At 47.1% G+C, this 18,180-nt stretch overlaps 2 pseudogenes; both read left to right on the top strand.

Annotated features, from left to right (window-relative positions):
* The first annotated feature begins 400 nt into the window (after positions 1-400).
* LOC112548637 lies at positions 401-12,119 on the top strand (annotated as a pseudogene).
* Positions 12,120-14,192: 2,073 nt separating this feature from the next.
* LOC112548638 lies at positions 14,193-16,206 on the top strand (annotated as a pseudogene).
* Positions 16,207-18,180: the final 1,974 nt, after the last annotated feature.

The raw sequence follows: 18,180 nt of genomic DNA on the forward strand, positions 1-18,180 counted from the left end.
AGAAGACCTTGAGCACCTGGGGTATTTCATAGAAGAACTGATTGATGATATTTGAGTGGCAGAAGGGTATGTTAAAAGTGTTCCCAGTGTGCATTGCAGAGTTGATGACACCACCAGCAGCCCAAGTACAGGCAGCCATCTGGATGCAAGCTCTCCTGTTCATTATTATCTCATAATGCAGTGGCTTGCAGATGGCAATGTACCGGTCATATGTCATAACTGTGAGAAGGGATAAATTTGCTCCCATGAAGGCGATGTGACAAAACACTTGGGCAACACATCCAGAGTAGGTAATCAAGTTGGTATTTAATACAGAATTAGACATGGATTTGGGCACAGTCACTGCGATGGAGCCAAGGTCCAGGAGAGACAAATTAATCAAGAAAAAGAACATGGGAGAATGAAGTTCATCGTTTACAGTTATAATTGTGATGATGAGGAGATTCCCCATGAGTGCTGTCAAGTATGCTGCGAGAAAGATAACAAAGTGTAAGATCTGGAGCGCCCGACTGTCAGAAAAGCCCAGGAGGAGGAACTCAGTAACAATCATTCAGTTGGACATTTCCAGTGCATTGTGCAAGGCCTGTGTAGGAAGGACAAGGACAGCTGTCAGGATCAGAGTTACAAATATAACAGGAGGGAATCTCATGTCAGAAACAGCTCATGAACTAACTGTCAGTACTGTCTATCTTTAAGTCCTGTAAAATTGTCAGTGGAAAGTATTATTGCTGAGAATACAGTTTTTTGAGTATAAAGAAATTCCACATATATAGAAATTCCATATATATGTGTGTGTATAACCAAACCACCGAAGAGAGAATATTTCAGAACAAAACAATATTTATAATTATGAATATTGGTTATGCAATATCTCAGAGGGTTTGCCTTTTAATTGCTTCATGCTCTCATTCTCCTCATTTCAGTTTTCAGTATGAAACTATCTCCCTTCATCAAGTTGGCAGACCAGAGTGTGGCATTTTGTATCGGACTTTTAAGAGCAACAGCAGGAAAAGCAAGAAGCTCAGCAAACTCCAAGGCCACAGCAAGATCAGGCACGCTGAACACAGCACTTGTAACTACAATAAGATGCTGGTAAATAAAATGCTAGCACATCCCACTTCCCTCTTCCCTGGTATATACAGCAGAAGCATAGACAGCATCGTAAGTGTCACCTTGTCTGAAATGAATTTATACCGAGTTCTCCCTGCCACGTGGTTTATTATTATCTGCCACATGGTTATTATTATGATTTACATAGTCCCCATCCCCATCTGGATGGTCATCTCTATGCCATGATAAGCCAATACCATCCTTCTGTTATCTCCACACTGTGTCATGGAACTTTATCATTTGGGTACAAGAACCTGAAACTAATTTGGGCAAAGGATACTTCTCGTTATGCATTTCCTCATCTCACTTTGTTGGCTCCCCTGACCCTAATTTGAGAGGCACTCAGATATGTAAAAGACAATTTCTGGGGGATCAACTGCGGGGTTTACTGACTTCTCCCTCCTTCAGGCATTTTTCTGGAAAACAAGAAAATCTGGATGCAATGACTGACATGGGATTGTAATCCCAGTGTTGCTGGACAATACTGAATCTCTGCCTTGGGGCTTAGAATTTAAGCCTAGAATGATGTTTCTTATAAAAATGTCTTTTGCTAAACATACTTTTTCACAATACATGTATTTGCTTCAAAACCATCAATTTATGAGGAAGAACTATCAATATGGGGGTAGAGGAATAATTTGGTTTAAGATGTGCAGCTTCCACGAGCTTTTGATTAAAAAATCTCAAATTGGCAAAGCACTGAAACGTGCAGGTTCTTGGTAGCAAGTTCAGATTTGTTAAAGGAGCTTCTTTCTTTTCTTTTTTCCTTTGACCAGCTGAATAATTTTGAACACCTTGCTATTAAAATCCTGAGAGCTTTCCAGTTGAATGTCATTTTCAAATTCTTAAATACCCCGCACACCGCCCTTCTTGCCAACCAACCGTATTTAATTCCTATTAAAAGCTTACTGCAAGTCTTTGTGAAGTTTTTCTCAGCTTATGATAGATCCTCCAGATTCTTTACTTATTCTCCCTCTACTGATCTATCTAATTTCTACACACATCCCTCTTCTTACCAACCCCCCACAGTTAATTTGAATAATAAACTTACAACAGCAATGGGAAGTTTTTCTCAGCTTGTGATCTGATCCTCCAGTGCCAGGAGTCTTTGCTTATTTTCCCTCTCCTGATCTATCTAATTTCCCTTTTCCCTGCCACTACCAAATCTTCACAAGTCAAAATATCTTAGTAGAAGCTTTGTTTCCACTTCAAGACTGACCTGACAGAAGTAGATCCAAACCAATTTCTCTCTGCAGAAGACAGTGAACTTCCCTGGTTTGGAAGGACTAATGCTGCAGGAAGGCAATTTACCCACATTTCTCTTCTTAGGACTTCTGGGACTTATGAATCCAGGAAGGCTTGTTTCTTGTTCTGTGCTTCAGAGGTAAGCTGGGCTTTAGGGAATGTCTTTTAAAGCAAAAAAAAAAAAGTTTTGTTTTGTGTTTTTTTTTACTTTGATCATCTTTTATCTATTGTTTCCTATTTCTGGGCCAGGATATGTATCAGCTGTGGTAGGCCTGTGCAAAATCACTTCGGATTCAAATTTGGCCATTTCGGGGACAGTGATTTGATTCAGTGACTAATATCACTTTCCCGAATCGATTCAGCCAAATCTGATTCAGAGGTTCAGCCACTGCCAAATTCACCGAATCTCCGAATTGAACAGGACCAATCCCCAACCCGCTCTCCCAGACCCATAAATGGCCGTCCCACCCAGTCCCAGCATCCCAGGACCTTAAAAAAACAAAAACAAACCCCCCCCCTGAAAAAACAAGAAAAAAAAAAGACCTCCACTCCCATTCTCCTGCCAGGCAGGGGTGTGATCCTCACAGCCCCCCACTACCTCGCGCTGTGTTGGGGCTCTGCCATGAGCTCCCAGAGGTGGTGACAGCTACTGCAGCAGGTGGTGAGTGCAGAGCTTTTTTTTCTTTTTTTAAAGTGTAGGTTAACCTTAGGGTTACCGTGTATTTAAAAAAAGGCCCAGTAGGTGCATCTACACAAGACACTCCTGTACAGTGGTTACTGCATATGTATTTCGTACTTGTATAAGTTAAGTATTAAATAAATGCACAGTAACCAGAGTAACTACACAGTAGCACCAGTCAACACCTTTTATGTGACGCTACTTTGCAGTAGCCTAATATTACTGTTAACTTTTTTCGGCATACTAGGTCAGGCAATATGGCAGATTTCAGATCCTCAAGGTGCCAATAGCCTTGGGATCTCCCTCAGAGAGATTTGCTGACTGGGGTGTCCCTGGGTAGGGGTGTGGCTCTCACCCTCACCACCCAAGCATTTACTCCACAAGCCCAATGAACAGATGGGTTTCTTTATTTTATATGTATAACTATATACAGGAAAAGAGAGAGATTAATAAAAAAGAAGGCATATATACATATATATGTTATCAATAGAAAATAATAAAACCAATCATTTGAATACAATCTAGCAATGTAACCATAAGTGAATAATTCTAATACAGGGGGTTGTTCCCTTACACCAGACTCCCACACTGATTACACTCTCATGGTCATAACCTTTTGATAAAAAAAAAAAAAAGTTTTCTTTTAGAATTAAACCTCCCCTCTCATTGTAATAAATAGCAACACATTTATTACTTGGATCTGCCACTAGATGGTGGGAGCACGGCTCCTGTCATTCTTGAGATTTTGAGCCCCCTTCATCAGCACCGTGGCCACTTCCAGGACCACTGTGGCTGCTTCCCAGTCAGCACCATCAGCCATGGGGGACCCCCCCCACCAGTCAGCAAAATTGGCCGTGAGGGGACCCCTACCCTCCCAGTTGCTGACTGGTTACTGGGGGGCATGTGCCCCCCCCGACTAAGGTGGCACCAGTCACCCATGCCTGCAGGGTTCTGACCTGGCACCTCCCAAACAGCTTACCAGCTGAGGCTGGCCATTCCCTTTCCCTCTTCTCCCGGGGACACCGATGGTGCTATCCATGCTCTTCCTTGTCCTGATGTTGGCTCCCAAAGCAAGTCTCACTTCCCATTCCAGTCCAGGGGTAGGGGGGCTGTACCTCTGCCCCCATCTCTCTCAAAGCTGGATTTGGATCCTCTTCTCCAGTCCTAGGATTCTCCTGTGCAGCTGTTACACTACTCTGCAGTAGCATCTCAGCACAATATGGCAAGATATTGTTGCATGGTAAAAACTATCAGCCTGCTAAACTGTACCTGGCCACATGTATACACGTGCACCTGTGTCAGGAACAAATCTGCTCCCAGTGAGAGCAGTTGAGTGCAGGGCTGTTCCTGCCCATCTGCCCTGCTTTGCCACCCTGCAGCAGCCAAGATGAGCTCCAGGCTTCTCTGGGCTGGCAGGGGGCACAGGGATATTGTTGCATGGTAAAAACTATCAGCCTGCTAAACTGTACCTGGCCACATGTATACACGTGCACCTGTGTCAGGAACAAATCTGCTCCCAGTGAGAGCAGTTGAGTGCAGGGCTGTTCCTGCCCATCTGCCCTGCTTTGCCACCCTGCAGCAGCCAAGATGAGCTCCAGGCTTCTCTGGGCTGGCAGGGGGCACAGGGGTCAGGCCTGAGTTTTGAGACAGGTGGGAACTGTCCTGAAGTGGGGGACACCTCCCAGCTGCATAGATATTGGGATCCCAGGCCCTGTGAAGCCCTTGTCTTCTGAGCATATCTGAAAGCAGCAGAAGCACACACATCCCTGCTGCAGGGGAATACCAAAATCAGCCTTCCCTTGAATCGGACTGGGAATGGCTGGTGGCTGCACACGCTGTACTTATTGCCCTTTAAATTGAGCAGTGCTGCAGTGGGGAGAGGAGGAACCAGTCTCAGACCCACCAGCCAATTGGGGGACCTCATTCAGCAGGGCCAGCGCCATGACCACTCTGCCACCCACCTACCCTCCATGGGTCTGACCTTTGATCCTCTTTGTTACATGTGATCCTTGTTTCCCACATCGGCATGCTGATGGCATCTTTAACAAACCCTATAGGAAAGTCCTGTTCCCGCTTCCCCCTCGTGTCTCTCCTCTCCCCAGTCCTGGCAGTACTTACTGTCCCCTCCCCCACTCCACACACATTCGGGCACAAGGCATCACCCCAAGTCAGCACCACTGAGATGGACTGAGATCCTGATCTCCACACAGGAGCCATTGACAGGTCTCCCACCCCACCCCCATCCTCTGTGGCCCCCCCACTGCCTAGGATGACTGGGAGCAAACTGCTAATCTAATGCCATCTACTCTAATTCTGCACTCAGGAACAAGAAACTCCAGCAAATACTGTGCTGGAGTTCATTCAGCTGTGCTAGTTGCATGAATAGGTGCACCCAGAGAGCAGCGTTCTTGTATTAGGACCAAAGATATCCTTGGAGGAAGCAATATTCTCCCTTCCAGTCCTAGGATCTTATGAATATTTTGAAACAGGCAAGTGAGTTTGAGACCTTAAATTTCATTTAAAGTAAGCACCTAACTTTCTTTAGGGAATCTTTTAAAAACCACAACTTGTTTGAGCAGTGGTGAACAGATATTTATGGCTCTGAATTTTTTTTCCTGGTGATGTGGCAACCCTCCCTTACTATGATCAAAACACAGTAATGTGTTTTGTGATCAGTAGCAAAGTTGATCAGGAAATTTCCCTTAAAACACTTTTTTTTGGAAAGTGCTGTGTTAGTATCACTGGACAAGTTCACAAAACCTTAGTTCATGCATGTGTGAAAGGCTGGAACTCAAGTTTACATGAGTATTAGAAGGACTACTAGTTCCCGTCTGTCTGTCTACCCTCTAAAAGGAAAAAGAAAAAAGAAAAAAAGAGGTTGTGTAATAAGACACACAGTAATCCTTCTGTCTCTGTGTCCATTCACTTGCAGTTGATGGTTTTAATCCACAATATAAATTCATGATGCTATTACAATGATAATTATAATAAACTCATAGGGTTAGAAGGGGCCTCAAGGATCCTGTGGTCCACCCCACTGCACAAATGCAAGACTGTTACTCCTAAATCATCTGTGACCGATGACTATCCTCTTTTTGAAAACCTGAAATGAAGGAAACTCCACAACGTCCCTGGGCAGTCTATTCCACGTCCGCACTGGTCTAGAAACAAGGGTGCTTTTCCCCCTGAAATGTAATCTAAATATACTTCGCTGTCATCTGAAGCTTGATGTCCTTCCCTATTCAACAAGGGAGAACAATTGTTCACCCTTTTCTTTACAGCAGTTTTTTCGGGTATCTCAAGACTTCTGTGATCTGCCTCTTAATTACCTTTTCTGCAAGCTAAATAGTTCTCTCAATCTCTTTTTAACATGACTTTCCTTCCAACCATTTATCATTTTTGTCACCTATCTCTGAACTTTTCTAAGTTCTTTGTATTCCTTCTTAAAATGTAAAGCCCAGAAATTCACACAGTAGTTTAGGTGAAAACTAATTAGCAGCATGTAGAGTGGTACTATCACTTCCCATATTTTACATCTAATACTCTTGCTGTTGCAGCCCAAAGTGCATTAATGTTTCTGTAGCTACATCAAATTGCTGATTCATGTTGAGTCTGATTCTTGAAAAGGATCTGCGGGGTCTGGTGGATCACATACTACCCAGCCATTTATAACTCAATTTGTACCTGTGCTTTTGATTATTCTCCCCTATGTGCAGCAACTTGCATTTATTTCCTTGGACTTCATCTTGTTGTTTCTTGCTCAGCTTCCCAGTCTATCCACATCCATCTGAATTCTACTCCTATCCTCCAAAGTTTCTGCGGTTCATCCCGCCTTCCAGTATCTGGATATTTGTCTATATCCAAATAATGGATTACACCAACTGGTAAACACAAGTCTTCAATTCCTCATCTTGCAATTCATGGCATTTATTTTAGGTGGCACAGTCAGTAAAATTCATGCATGAAACATTACTTCCCCACTTCAACAGTTTTAACACAAAATGACCGAAGCCAGGTGTCATTGTATGTACAAAGCTACAGAATTAACCCACCACCTTCATTTTTTGTAAATAGGTTGTACGCTATGGTATGAAGACAACAATTTCATCAGTTAATTATAAAATAAACGTAAGTAAAGCAAAGTCATGAAACAAAGATGGGCATATTGGTTTGGGAGAGGATCATCCCATGTCTTCCACTTGGTTTTGTCACTTGGGGTGCCGATAGACATGCAGCAAGGCATGTGGAAACAGACTTGAGTCTGCTAGAGCTTGGCAAATACCATGCTCCAGCAGACTCCAGCATCACATGTATCATTGTCCCTGCACTGAAAAATGGTGGCTGGGGTGCTTTAACTAAAGCTCTTTCAATGAGCTTTAGTTAAAGCACCCCCACTGCCATTTCTCAGCATGGGACACTAATTATAACTCCCAGAGAATCACATGTATCAGAATGGCTCTTGAAGCCATTCTACACATGTGCTTCACAGGGCAGGTGGGGGCTAGTGCTTGAGTTAAACACCCATGGTTTTGTCTCACACACTGCTGGACATCTTGCACACACTACACGGACTTTAGCAGAGCTGTCCCCACTCTGGCCACCCATTGTGCAGGACGGGGTTGTCCTGTCCTGGTCTCTCCAGCCTCCAACACTGGGAACTATCAGGGATGGGATACAGAATATGCTGGACTAGACAGTGAAGGGGCTGCTACAGGCAGGGGATGAGTCCAGCTGGGTGGGGCAGACCGTGAGCTCACAGGCATGAGTCGGTAGGAGATCAGCCATTGGACCAGAGGGGCAGTGACCTCATAAAGGGCTGACATCAGCCTGCGCAACCAGTTCCAGAGCCCCAGGCCAGAGGCTCAGACCTGAACACACCTTCGTGGTGGCAGGTCTCTCTGGCTGAAGCTGATACAGGTGAGGGAGAATCTGACTCCTATTTCTAGTCGCAGGGCCACCTGTCTTATCTGCCCATCCCTCCTGCCCCACAGGTGCCACCCCAGAAGCTCTCGGGTTTGGGCCAAGCGTTGCAGTTGGGCCCCTCTATCTTCTTGGTCCCCAACCCTTCCTCATGGTTAATGAGTTCAGGGCTGTGGCCCTTCTCAGTCACAGGCTGTAATTCAGACCCAGGTCACAGGGCCCTGGCATGCAACAACACGGGAGTAACTTTGGTGTAAGAGCCAGTTGTGATCTCTGCCAAATCTCAGCCAGTTCAGGCCCCCTGAAATGTTTGGACTCGGGATGAAATCCCTAGTTGTCCCCTTTGAATGGGTGGGAGCTTTGATCTCCATATTCCCCTGCAGCTCTGTCCATCTGCCCAGCTGTCTGCCACTCTGAGTTGGAGCATACCTTTAGTTTTCAGTACAGCAGCACCGGAGTCGGACCACTGCACATTGAGCAAGAGCTCCCCCCACCCTCCTCTGACATCCACAGGGGCCTTTCCACCCTCCCTTACTTCTCCCTTTCCTTCTTCTCCTGCATCCCCTAGTCCTACCCCTGGTTGTGCAGAGCAGCTGTGCTGTGCTTGAAGGGATCTGGGGGGACTGGGAGGGCTCAGGTGGGTGGGCAGGAAGGAGAAGGGTTGGGCAGGAGGAGGAGGGGGTGAGGAAGACAAGCATGTGGCTAGGGACTCTGTCTCTCTGTGCCTGACACAGAAGAAGGGCACCTGGTGCCCAGAAACTTATCTAACTAAGCAAAAAGACTGCAACAAAGAGAAAAACATGGCACAAAAAAATAGAAATTGAAGTGGGGAATACCTTCCCAACTATATGGTGGGTCCAAGAAAAGATGTCACTAAAATCACTTTGATCCTTGCATATTGCCCAGACTACCATGGCTACAACAGTACTCCAACCCTACTGGGAGGAAGGATGTGGCCTTTATTCAAATAAGTCAGGCATAGCCAATCATGGGGCAGAGCATCTGATGCTAGGAGACAATGGCCACGTGGTTGCTTAGTGCAAGGTGATTGTGACCCAATGGGCTGTCCACCTCTCCAGCCACCAGTTTAGAGAGAGGTGGGGGAGGGTGGGGCACACACTTTATGAGTAAGGTTCACAGAAATTTGCTGAGAGCACAAGAGTGGGGAGACTCATGGATATTCAGGAGTCTGAAGAGGGCTTCACTCCAGTGACCGCAGAGCCCTGTGCACACTCTCTGCCCCCAACATGCCTGACCTCTACTTTGGGGTCCCCTCCAACTTGACCTGGTCCCAGTGCCATTTTTCCTCATTCCTGGCTCTCTGCCCAGCATCCAAGCACACAGTTGGATATCTCAGATCTCACTGCAAGGCCTTACTCTAAAATGAATGGAGAAGGTGACCTAGAACATCTCCTCGAAAAGAGAGAGATGGAGCATGCTCCCCATCCTGGCTCATCAGGGGAAGGGGCATCCTTCCCCTCTCATTGTGCCTTTGCAAAGGCAGGACATGGCCTGTGTTGATTCATCAGCAATACACTCCATTGTAACAGTTTGCCAGCCTCCAAGTTCTGGTTCACAAATGGTATCAGCAACTTCTTGGAATCTGTTCAAAAAAGCCACAATCCCTTTAGCAAAAAGAAACCCAGGTAAACGGGAGAGTGGAGCGACACTGATTGTGGCAGAAGTGATAGTAACCCACCATTTTTGTGTTTCTCAGCAGATTCAGCCAGGGTTTTGACGGAGTACAAAAAACTCAAAAGCTTCTCAGAAAAATTCAGATGGATGGACCTAAAAAAGACAAAGCTAAAAAACCGACAACGTGCTTCGTAAAGCAATGAAAGTTAGAAACAAATCCACAGTACAATTTACATACATATGTATAGATATCATATATACCTTAACAAGGTGAGCAGTAAATGGCTAGAGTCAATAGTAGCCTATGGGTCTGCTGGCAATTCTATCTAGATGGTCACAAAGAAGCTGATGACTGCAGCCCCAATCTAACAAGATGCACGTACCTTATTTCAAGCATATCTGTGATCCCGGGGAGCTCAACAGGACTGCTCCATACTTGCTTCTTAGCACGGTGCATCAATGTTTGCAGGATCAGGGTCCAACACAGAGCCAACTGGGCCCTGGTATTTTTAAATTTGATGAGCAGAGTGCTACAATGCTCCAAAGTTCTGATCGTCTGGTATTGTCTCCACTGTTGCATCTGTCTTTTCACTGTCTTTCCAGTAAAATGGTTATGTACCTCGGGCAAAACTCTGGCTACACCAAAGTCACTGTCCAAACTCCCATTTAATTCAGTAGGGCCAAACTTTTACCCTTACTCACCCCCAGAGTTGGGCTTTTATAGCAGAGCCTGCAACACAAATTCCTAGACCTGCAAGCAGTTTACACTCAACAGTTCGGACTGTCTTAGACTTTACTGCTTTTCATGTCAGGTAACCAGCAGCCTGGATTTGTGCCAATTGCTAATAAAGGCACAAACAAGAAAAGATCATCCTCCCAGGTAAGAAGTCAGGGCATGGGGAGATGTCAGAAATAGAAAATGACTTGCACCTGCCATGACATGCATTGTTGTGCAGGACTCGCCCACCCAAATGGCATCATTCCCCACAATCTTCCACGCTCTTTTCAGAAACAAGTGAGCAGGATATAGTGCTAGAAGATGTTCAGTGCTGGGATGGGTTGTGTGACAGATACCCTTTGCTTAACACCAAGGGAAACAATGGCATGACCAAACCCCGAAGGCACTACAGCCCGGTGGCCACAGATTAGTAGAAAGTGGAACTGGGTCAAAGCTGATAAGTGCAAAATGGGGGCAAAACTATTTTCCTCCTGCACTGGGGTGAGGATGCACATTAGCAGAAGCCTGAGCCGTCCTTGAAAACCATAAAAGCTGCACAGCAGACAGTGTTTAGATGCCTCATCACGAGGAAGAACAGGAGGCAGCACTGCCCAGGCAGAGCACAGCCTTTGAGTTTTGGTAGGAGATGGATAAACATCTGCAAATGAATTGATTCATTTCCTGTACGGGGAAGCTAGCTAGCTGATAAGTGCTTTCTCAGCGGAGGGGCCGTGGGTGAAAATTAAATCATCTCTCGGCTCCTGTGGGGGAACCCTGGCCTCACTGAAATCAGTAACAAACCTCCCTGGGCCTTCAACATGGTCAGCATTTTATTCCATGGTCTTCATGTCGGCCCTTCAGAAACAAACTCGGGGAGAAGCAATGCTGACCCTAGTCGGTCTTTCACTGACCTTTCCTGAACTGGCTCTTTCTTTATTTCCTATATTTATTCTGTTAGATTTATCTCCCACCCTGACCCCAGTGCTCTTTCCTGCCTGGGCAGGGGGTCAGACTCGGTGATTGGTTGAGGTCCCTTCCGACCTGAACATCTATGAATTGAGGTTGCTTTTCATGGGGCGCTATTATTATTTATCCTAGAAGTTTGAATCGCATCCAGTACAGTGCTGTTGCCCTGTGCAGAAGGGAGACTGAAGGATTAATTAACACCTTCACTGACCTTTCTCATTTGTTCCTGCTACAGAAAAACAAGACCAAAGAAATGACCGATGCAGTTACGAATATAATGACATGGTTTGTGGATGAGGTAACAGATATCCTCTATCCAGCCATAATGGAATATGAAGAGAGAAAAATAACCAGGAGAGATATGAGAGACGAGGAGGCCAGTGCCAAAAAGTGCGTCTGCACAGGCAGAAAAATAACACCCGGCAGCTCTCCAGGATGTGGGAAGAAAGGGAGTAGCGGAAAACTAACCTCACTTTTTTCTCAACACTGAGAAAACACTCAACACTGCCAAGACATGGCCTGTCTCCATGTCTTGGCAGAGAGGTTTGGGAAGACAATCTTCCCAAGACTGAACCAGCAGCAGTACCTCCTCGTCCGGCTAATCATCTCTCCCATTTGTGCAGGGAGAGTGCGTGCAGGGGAGCTCAGCTTGAGCATCCCAGGCAGACTTTCCAAGCTGAGTGATTTCCCCATGGCCAAAGGTACTTTCAATGCAAATTGACACAAAAAGATGGCCTATTAGAAACCCATCTCATTAGGGAAGATATATCATCTGATGTCGCACAAGATCGCCCTAAAACAGGCATGCTTAGAAAATTATTCTCACCGATCAATGCCCAGGAATGAGCACTCAGTTCCGGGGAACAGGTCCAAAGGGAAGGGCAAATGCCACGATGGGTTCAGGTCCCCGAGCTTGCAAACCCCCACTCAGGGGGCATCAGAAAGGTGCGTTATTGCGCAGGAGCTCTGGGACTCAAACCTCCTCCATCCCCCCAGGACGTACTTATCAAACCAAGGACAGTCCAGTCCAGCATGACTCTACCCCAGCTCGGCAAACAGCTTGTGAGAAAGCCCTTCTTGTCATAATGCAGGAAAATATTCCCCGAAGAGGAAGCACCACTGCCAAGGTACACCATTGAGCCTCAGCCCTGGCACTCACCTGCCAGTATTTATGCTGGCGCCTTTTTCCACAACACATATGATGACCTAATGAACAAATGTGTCCCTTCCCAAAACTTCCTTGCTCAGGACAGCGCAATCCGTGGAAGTGATCCTTCACGGTTCAGTACAGAGCTAGTCGATTTGGTGTTAAGTAAGCTGTCCGGATGTCAGGTCACAGCCCGGCAGCCTTCAGAAGATCAGGGTCTCTTCTCTGACAGAGATACCTTGACAGCCCAAATCATTCACTCCAGTTTGTCTGACCTTCACCACGAAAGTGCTTCTAAAGTCACAGCTTGTGAATACAGGAAAAGTGATAAGAGTGTGTCAGCAGAAGGGTCTAGTGTTTTAAGAAGGAGAGAAATTACTGATCACCAACGCTTAGCAAAAGCACCCCCTCCAGCTCGGTACAAACCTCTAGAGCCTGGGAAAATGGATGAGAAGCTTTTTGAGGGTGCTACCAAAAGCACCTCCCAGTACCAGAGTCCCACACCATCTACTCTGGAGGTCTGCCTCAGATATTTGGAAGATATAATCAGCAGGCTTTTATCTGATATTCTCCCTGCCATTGCCAGCACATCTTGCCTGAAAGAAAAGAAAACAGAGCTGGCAGGATTTGACTTGCTTCACCTGAAGGTAATCAGACAAGTGATGGCAAAAAGCTCTGAAGATGATGACTCTTGTAGCCAGCACACTGACCATCTGCATGCCAGAGAGGATGCTGTGATTCAAACCACTGCTGATTCGGTTTACAACAAGCTTTTGGCACAGTTTCAGACACAAGTCAACATGCAGAACTGCTTAAGAAATAGGTGTTTGGTTCTTTCTGAAGCTCTTTGTGACTTGGTCTTCCAAGAGGTTTCCAGGAGTGCATTGCAGAGTTCTCTTTCTGGGGAACCACCACTTCACCGCCGTGCCAAAGCAGGCAATATTGTTGGAGATACACCCAGAGATGTTCCTGAGCCTCTGGAGAACCCAAACACCATACCATTGGACCTGAGTAAAATAGTTCCTATTATCATCAAAAAACTAGCAGGAAATCTTCTGTCCATGTTTTCTTCCCTCTTTCCCATTGCGGAGATGGATGCAGAAAAGACTTTGTTGCTGAAGGATGCAACTAGAAAAATACTACTGGCTTTGCAAGTGCTCCTCTCAAAAGAGCAGGTGAACTTGGATGAACATATCAGTGAACACCATCTTTTGCATGCTGAAGAGAGCCAGGCCATAGGAGACCTGTTTGATTCAGCTTGCGCCAGCACCGCACAACCTGCTGACTCTGGCATTTTTGTTGGCAGAGACCTAACAAATCAGAAGGACATTTTAGCCCACAGGATAGCAGCTTCAATAGCAAAAGAAGTTGCCAAACTTGAGTTTCAAGCCAGGTCAGAGGATACCTCAGCTTCAATAACAGAAGGTGCGAAGATTGTGGACAAACTCCCTAGCAATCCTGGCATGATAACGGAGATTCCCAAACCAGCTCTAAACCCACACATTCTCATGGTACCCAGGATGTTTGTGGAGGAAATATTAAGTAGATTCCTGCCAAAAGTCTTAATTTCAACCAATGGCAGAAGCTTACAGCACCAGAGACGTTTATCAAGGACCGAAGTGAACACACTTGCTGAGAACCTGAACCACGCCGTGGAAGAAGGCCTGTCCAGACATCAAATCAGCCTTGTGCTGGCTATAGGGGAAGAGCCACCACTACATCCAGAGCAGGAAGGAGCACTTATTCCTGGAAGTCGAAAGTACTACCTGATTATGTCACAACCATCTGGATCCGAGCAAGACCTGTATGATGACGTCACAGGTTTTGATGCACATCTTCCTCAAGACGCGGTTACGGTCATAATTGAGGAACTCTCCAATTGCCCCCTTTTATGGGCGGTGAGCAACTGACTGAGCCAAAGCACGACAGACCCAGACAGGATTGCCAACGAGGCTTTTTCCCAGTAGTCTATTAGTGCAAAGTCTAAGTCATTGCGCGATGAAGAGGCAGTCCCAGGTACAAGTGCAGACAAGACCCCAACAGGGACAGAGGAGTTAGCCATGCTGAGAGCTCTTCAGCCCAAGGTGGACCTCCTTGCACAACTGGCAGCTCACTGCACTGAGGATGAGGAGGGAGAGGAGAAGGTGGAAGACGACCTTGAATGAGAGCAGCAGTGGGAGGAGGAAGAAGAGCTGCAGCAGATCGAGGAGACCGCTCCAGTTGAATCCTCTCTGTGTTTGTGGAGCTCGTCGGGTTCATTCACAGACACTGAACCATCAAGATAACTTTTTCTGGCAGTGCAGCAAGAGTGGGAGCTGTGGTGGAGGGGGATCATCTGGGGTCTCTGGACAGAGTTGTCCCTGCGTTAGATTGGGTTCGGCATGAAGGTGCGCAGGGCTCGGCCCCGCTCTTTGCTTGCTTGTAACCAGAGTGTTTCACTGGTGCAACACAGTGGGACCAGATGGTGTCAGGGACTCTGCACTTCCTACATGGCTCATTTACTCTGCCACCATCTGTGCGCTTCCTCCCCATGCCCAGATCATGCTCCACAGCCACAGCTGGTGGGAGGACGTGTTCAGCAGAGGGGCATTAGAGCAAAGGCATCTCTCCCAGTTATACCTGCTGTACATCCAGACTCCACTGGGAGAAAATCCTCTGTGAGGCTGGAGGCCTGGTCTTGGCCCCTCCAATATTTTCACCGGCTGCTTCCAACTGTTTAGTTTGAAGCAGTGAATGTTTCCCGGTGTCAGGAGGGGAGACCTTCCTGGGTGCATCTGTCCCAGCACACATGGGCATCCCTAGCTGCGCTGTCCCTGGGGCAGCACTGGGCCGACAGGCAGGCCACACCTGGGGTTTCTCCACTTCTGACTGCAATACGGCTAGGACAGGGAACAAGCCCGAGAACAGTCTGCCCCTGCTTACCAGAAGGGCATTAACTGGCGTGCCACCTTGCCCGGGAAGCAGCAGACATGGGTCTGAAGTCCTGCCAACCGAGAAACAGCTTGACCCTGCTTCAGCTTTTCCCAGCACCATGCTTATAACCAGTAGGTCATAATCCAGGCCTTGCTTAGAGCTCTCTCCATCTCTCCTCTCCAAGCTTGCTCCCCTGGCAGCCAAAACAGGGAGGTAAGTGGGGATATGAGGTGGTCCAAGGTTTTACCCTGGTTCCCAATGCAAAGAAGAAACCCAGGTGTTATGTAGCCATTTCAGCCACCAAATGTGAAGCTAAGTTCAAAGGATGGTCCTATTCCACCAATGAGAATTACAGTCCCAAACCACATAAGGGGGAAGCAATGCAGTTTCACAGGTGAACAGTACATTGGACTGGGTCTATGAGACCTGTGAGATGAAGTGCGTCACCCAAGGCCACCCAGCAGAGCAGTGGCAGAGTCCCAGGCAGCTTTCCAGCCTCTACGTCCCCAGCCATTTAGTGACAGTGCCCTCGCCTCCTGTTTCTAAAGCACATCTTTGTGCTGAGCACGTTGTCAGTGTGGAGAACAAGAAACAAAGATGAAAAATACTATTGAAATGCTAATATTATGGCCCTTTACTCCTGCTCATCTCTAAATCCAAATGACTCTTTCCTTTTGTTTTTAGTTTGGTTGTTGGAGGACTATCAGGATCACTGGAAGCACATACATTGCTTGAATGTATGCAATTTGCATTTTTTTTAGGGTTTCATTTATTTCCCTTAATGTCTTTACAATTGTCTATCATTTCTTTCATTCCTTTCATGTCAGCGATCATTTGGCTGGTGAAAAACCATCTCCAAATACAGTAGCCTAGAGGATAGTTATGCTACCTGTGTGGAGGATTTCTCCAGCACAGACTTTGTTTTCTGGCAAAGGGAGTCGTGTCTGAAAGGGAAACTCGTCACACCTTCCCCACAATTTTCCTTCTGCCTGTCAGTTCCCTGCACAAATGTCCCCACTAACAGCCTGCACAACGAATCTGAAGTTGCACCTGATCTGCGGGTGTGGAAGAACCAGCTCATTCATACTGCATCCTCCATGTGCACATCGCTGTTAGGACAGCACAGCGGGGCCCTTGCTTCCAGGCACTAGGCAGTATACAAGCATGGCCCAGAGGTAGCACCGAAACGCGTGAAAACAGACAAACCTGCTCCAGAAAAAAAGAGAGCATGCACTGGTTCCTCCTAAGCACTGGCCATGCCTGTGTGCTTCAGTACTGCACCAGAGATCGCCGCAGCGAGGGTCGCAGCATGAGTTCTGCACAAGCTGTCCCCCGCTTGCAATGGAAATCAGGTGGCGTGTGTGCATCAGGAGGCTCAGCCAGGAGTGAGAGCAGCACCGCACCGCCGGGTGGGGACATGGCATCAGGCGGGGCAGGCACAGCGCACCTCACTGCATCCCTCCCTGCTGGGGCACAAGTGGCCGAGACAGGCCCATTGGCACAAAAACTCACAGGATGCTGCTTTGCAGTGATGCTAAAACAACACTAGAAACACCAGTCATGAAAGTGGAAATGAGTCCCAGGTGAGCTGAGTGTGGATGTGTCTTGGTTTACAGGGATGTCTGTGGACATGTGGCTGGCCTGGGATAGAGAAGACTCGTTAGACACAGCTGTGGTAAGGATCCTGTCAAGCCTCGGGTAACAACCCCGGGACATTGGCCCGCAAAAGGTCCCTTGGCTCCCCCAGCTGACCCCTTGCATTTCACAGGCTCCTCACTCTTTCATTTGCTTCTGGTATCTTTCCCATCATCTCTACACAGAGGTCGCCTCTAGCCGTGCAATAGAGTCTGTTCTCCTGCCCGGTTGCTCCAAACTTGCTATCCCTGAAGTCGAGGGGTCTTTTTCCACTGGTTTCAATAGGAGTAGGTCTGAGCGCCTTTTCCTAACAGCAATTTGAGCATGGGTCAAAAGCACCTCTATGTACAGAAAGTTTCTAATTGGTAAAGGCTCTTAAATCTTCCAGAGAATGCAGTGACTGGAAGATGCAGCTGGACAGATTCATTCGCGGAATACAGTGCACCCTATTTTCTTGTTACACACCGGGTTATTAACTGCAGGAACAACTTACCCAGGCAGGGATATGATGAATTGTCCCTCACCTGAGATCCTGAAATAAAGGCTGGGTCTCTGTAAAGGAGAGACTAGAGCATGACCTGACATGAAGGATACCTGCACTGCCTCCCCTCTGCTCAGGCTGGCTGGTTGTGCAGGATTAGTGTGGAGCATCTTCCTTTCCATGCAACCTGTGACTCTAAGCCCTACAATACAATGGGTAGCTGGGGTCTGCTCCCTTAGTGCTACTCACAGTAGTGCCAAGTGCCACACTTCATTGCTCAGGTGCCATGTCCAAGAATTGTGGGGGTCGAGCAATACTTCCTGACCCCAGCGTTGCCAGCCCCACCACCCTGGACACACACAGAAAGGTGCAGAGAGGAGCTAGCAGAGCTCTTCTGGTAGGGAACGGAGGGTGAGCAGCAAAGGCAGCGGTTGACCTACAAAGCATTTTCAGGGGGGGCTAGCGAGTGCAGCAGGAGTAAGCAAGAGAAACCTTGAGGTGCGTGGATCAAACAAGACCTGGCCTGACTTTTTTCTTTTTTTTCCCTCTTTCCATGGAACAGTTCGAGACACCATCTGAAGATACTGGACCTGCCGTACCAGATGACATGGGGGTTGACACAGGTACACATGGGGAAGCGACACTGCCTAAGTTAGGTGATGCACTCAAGGTCACGCAGGAAGTCTGTAGTGAGGCCAGGGAGTGACTCGAGGCCTCCTGAATCTGCATTC

This window comes from Alligator sinensis, unplaced genomic scaffold, assembly GCF_000455745.1.
Source record: "Alligator sinensis unplaced genomic scaffold, ASM45574v1 scaffold1109_1, whole genome shotgun sequence".
Classification (NCBI taxonomy): Eukaryota; Metazoa; Chordata; order Crocodylia; family Alligatoridae; genus Alligator; species Alligator sinensis.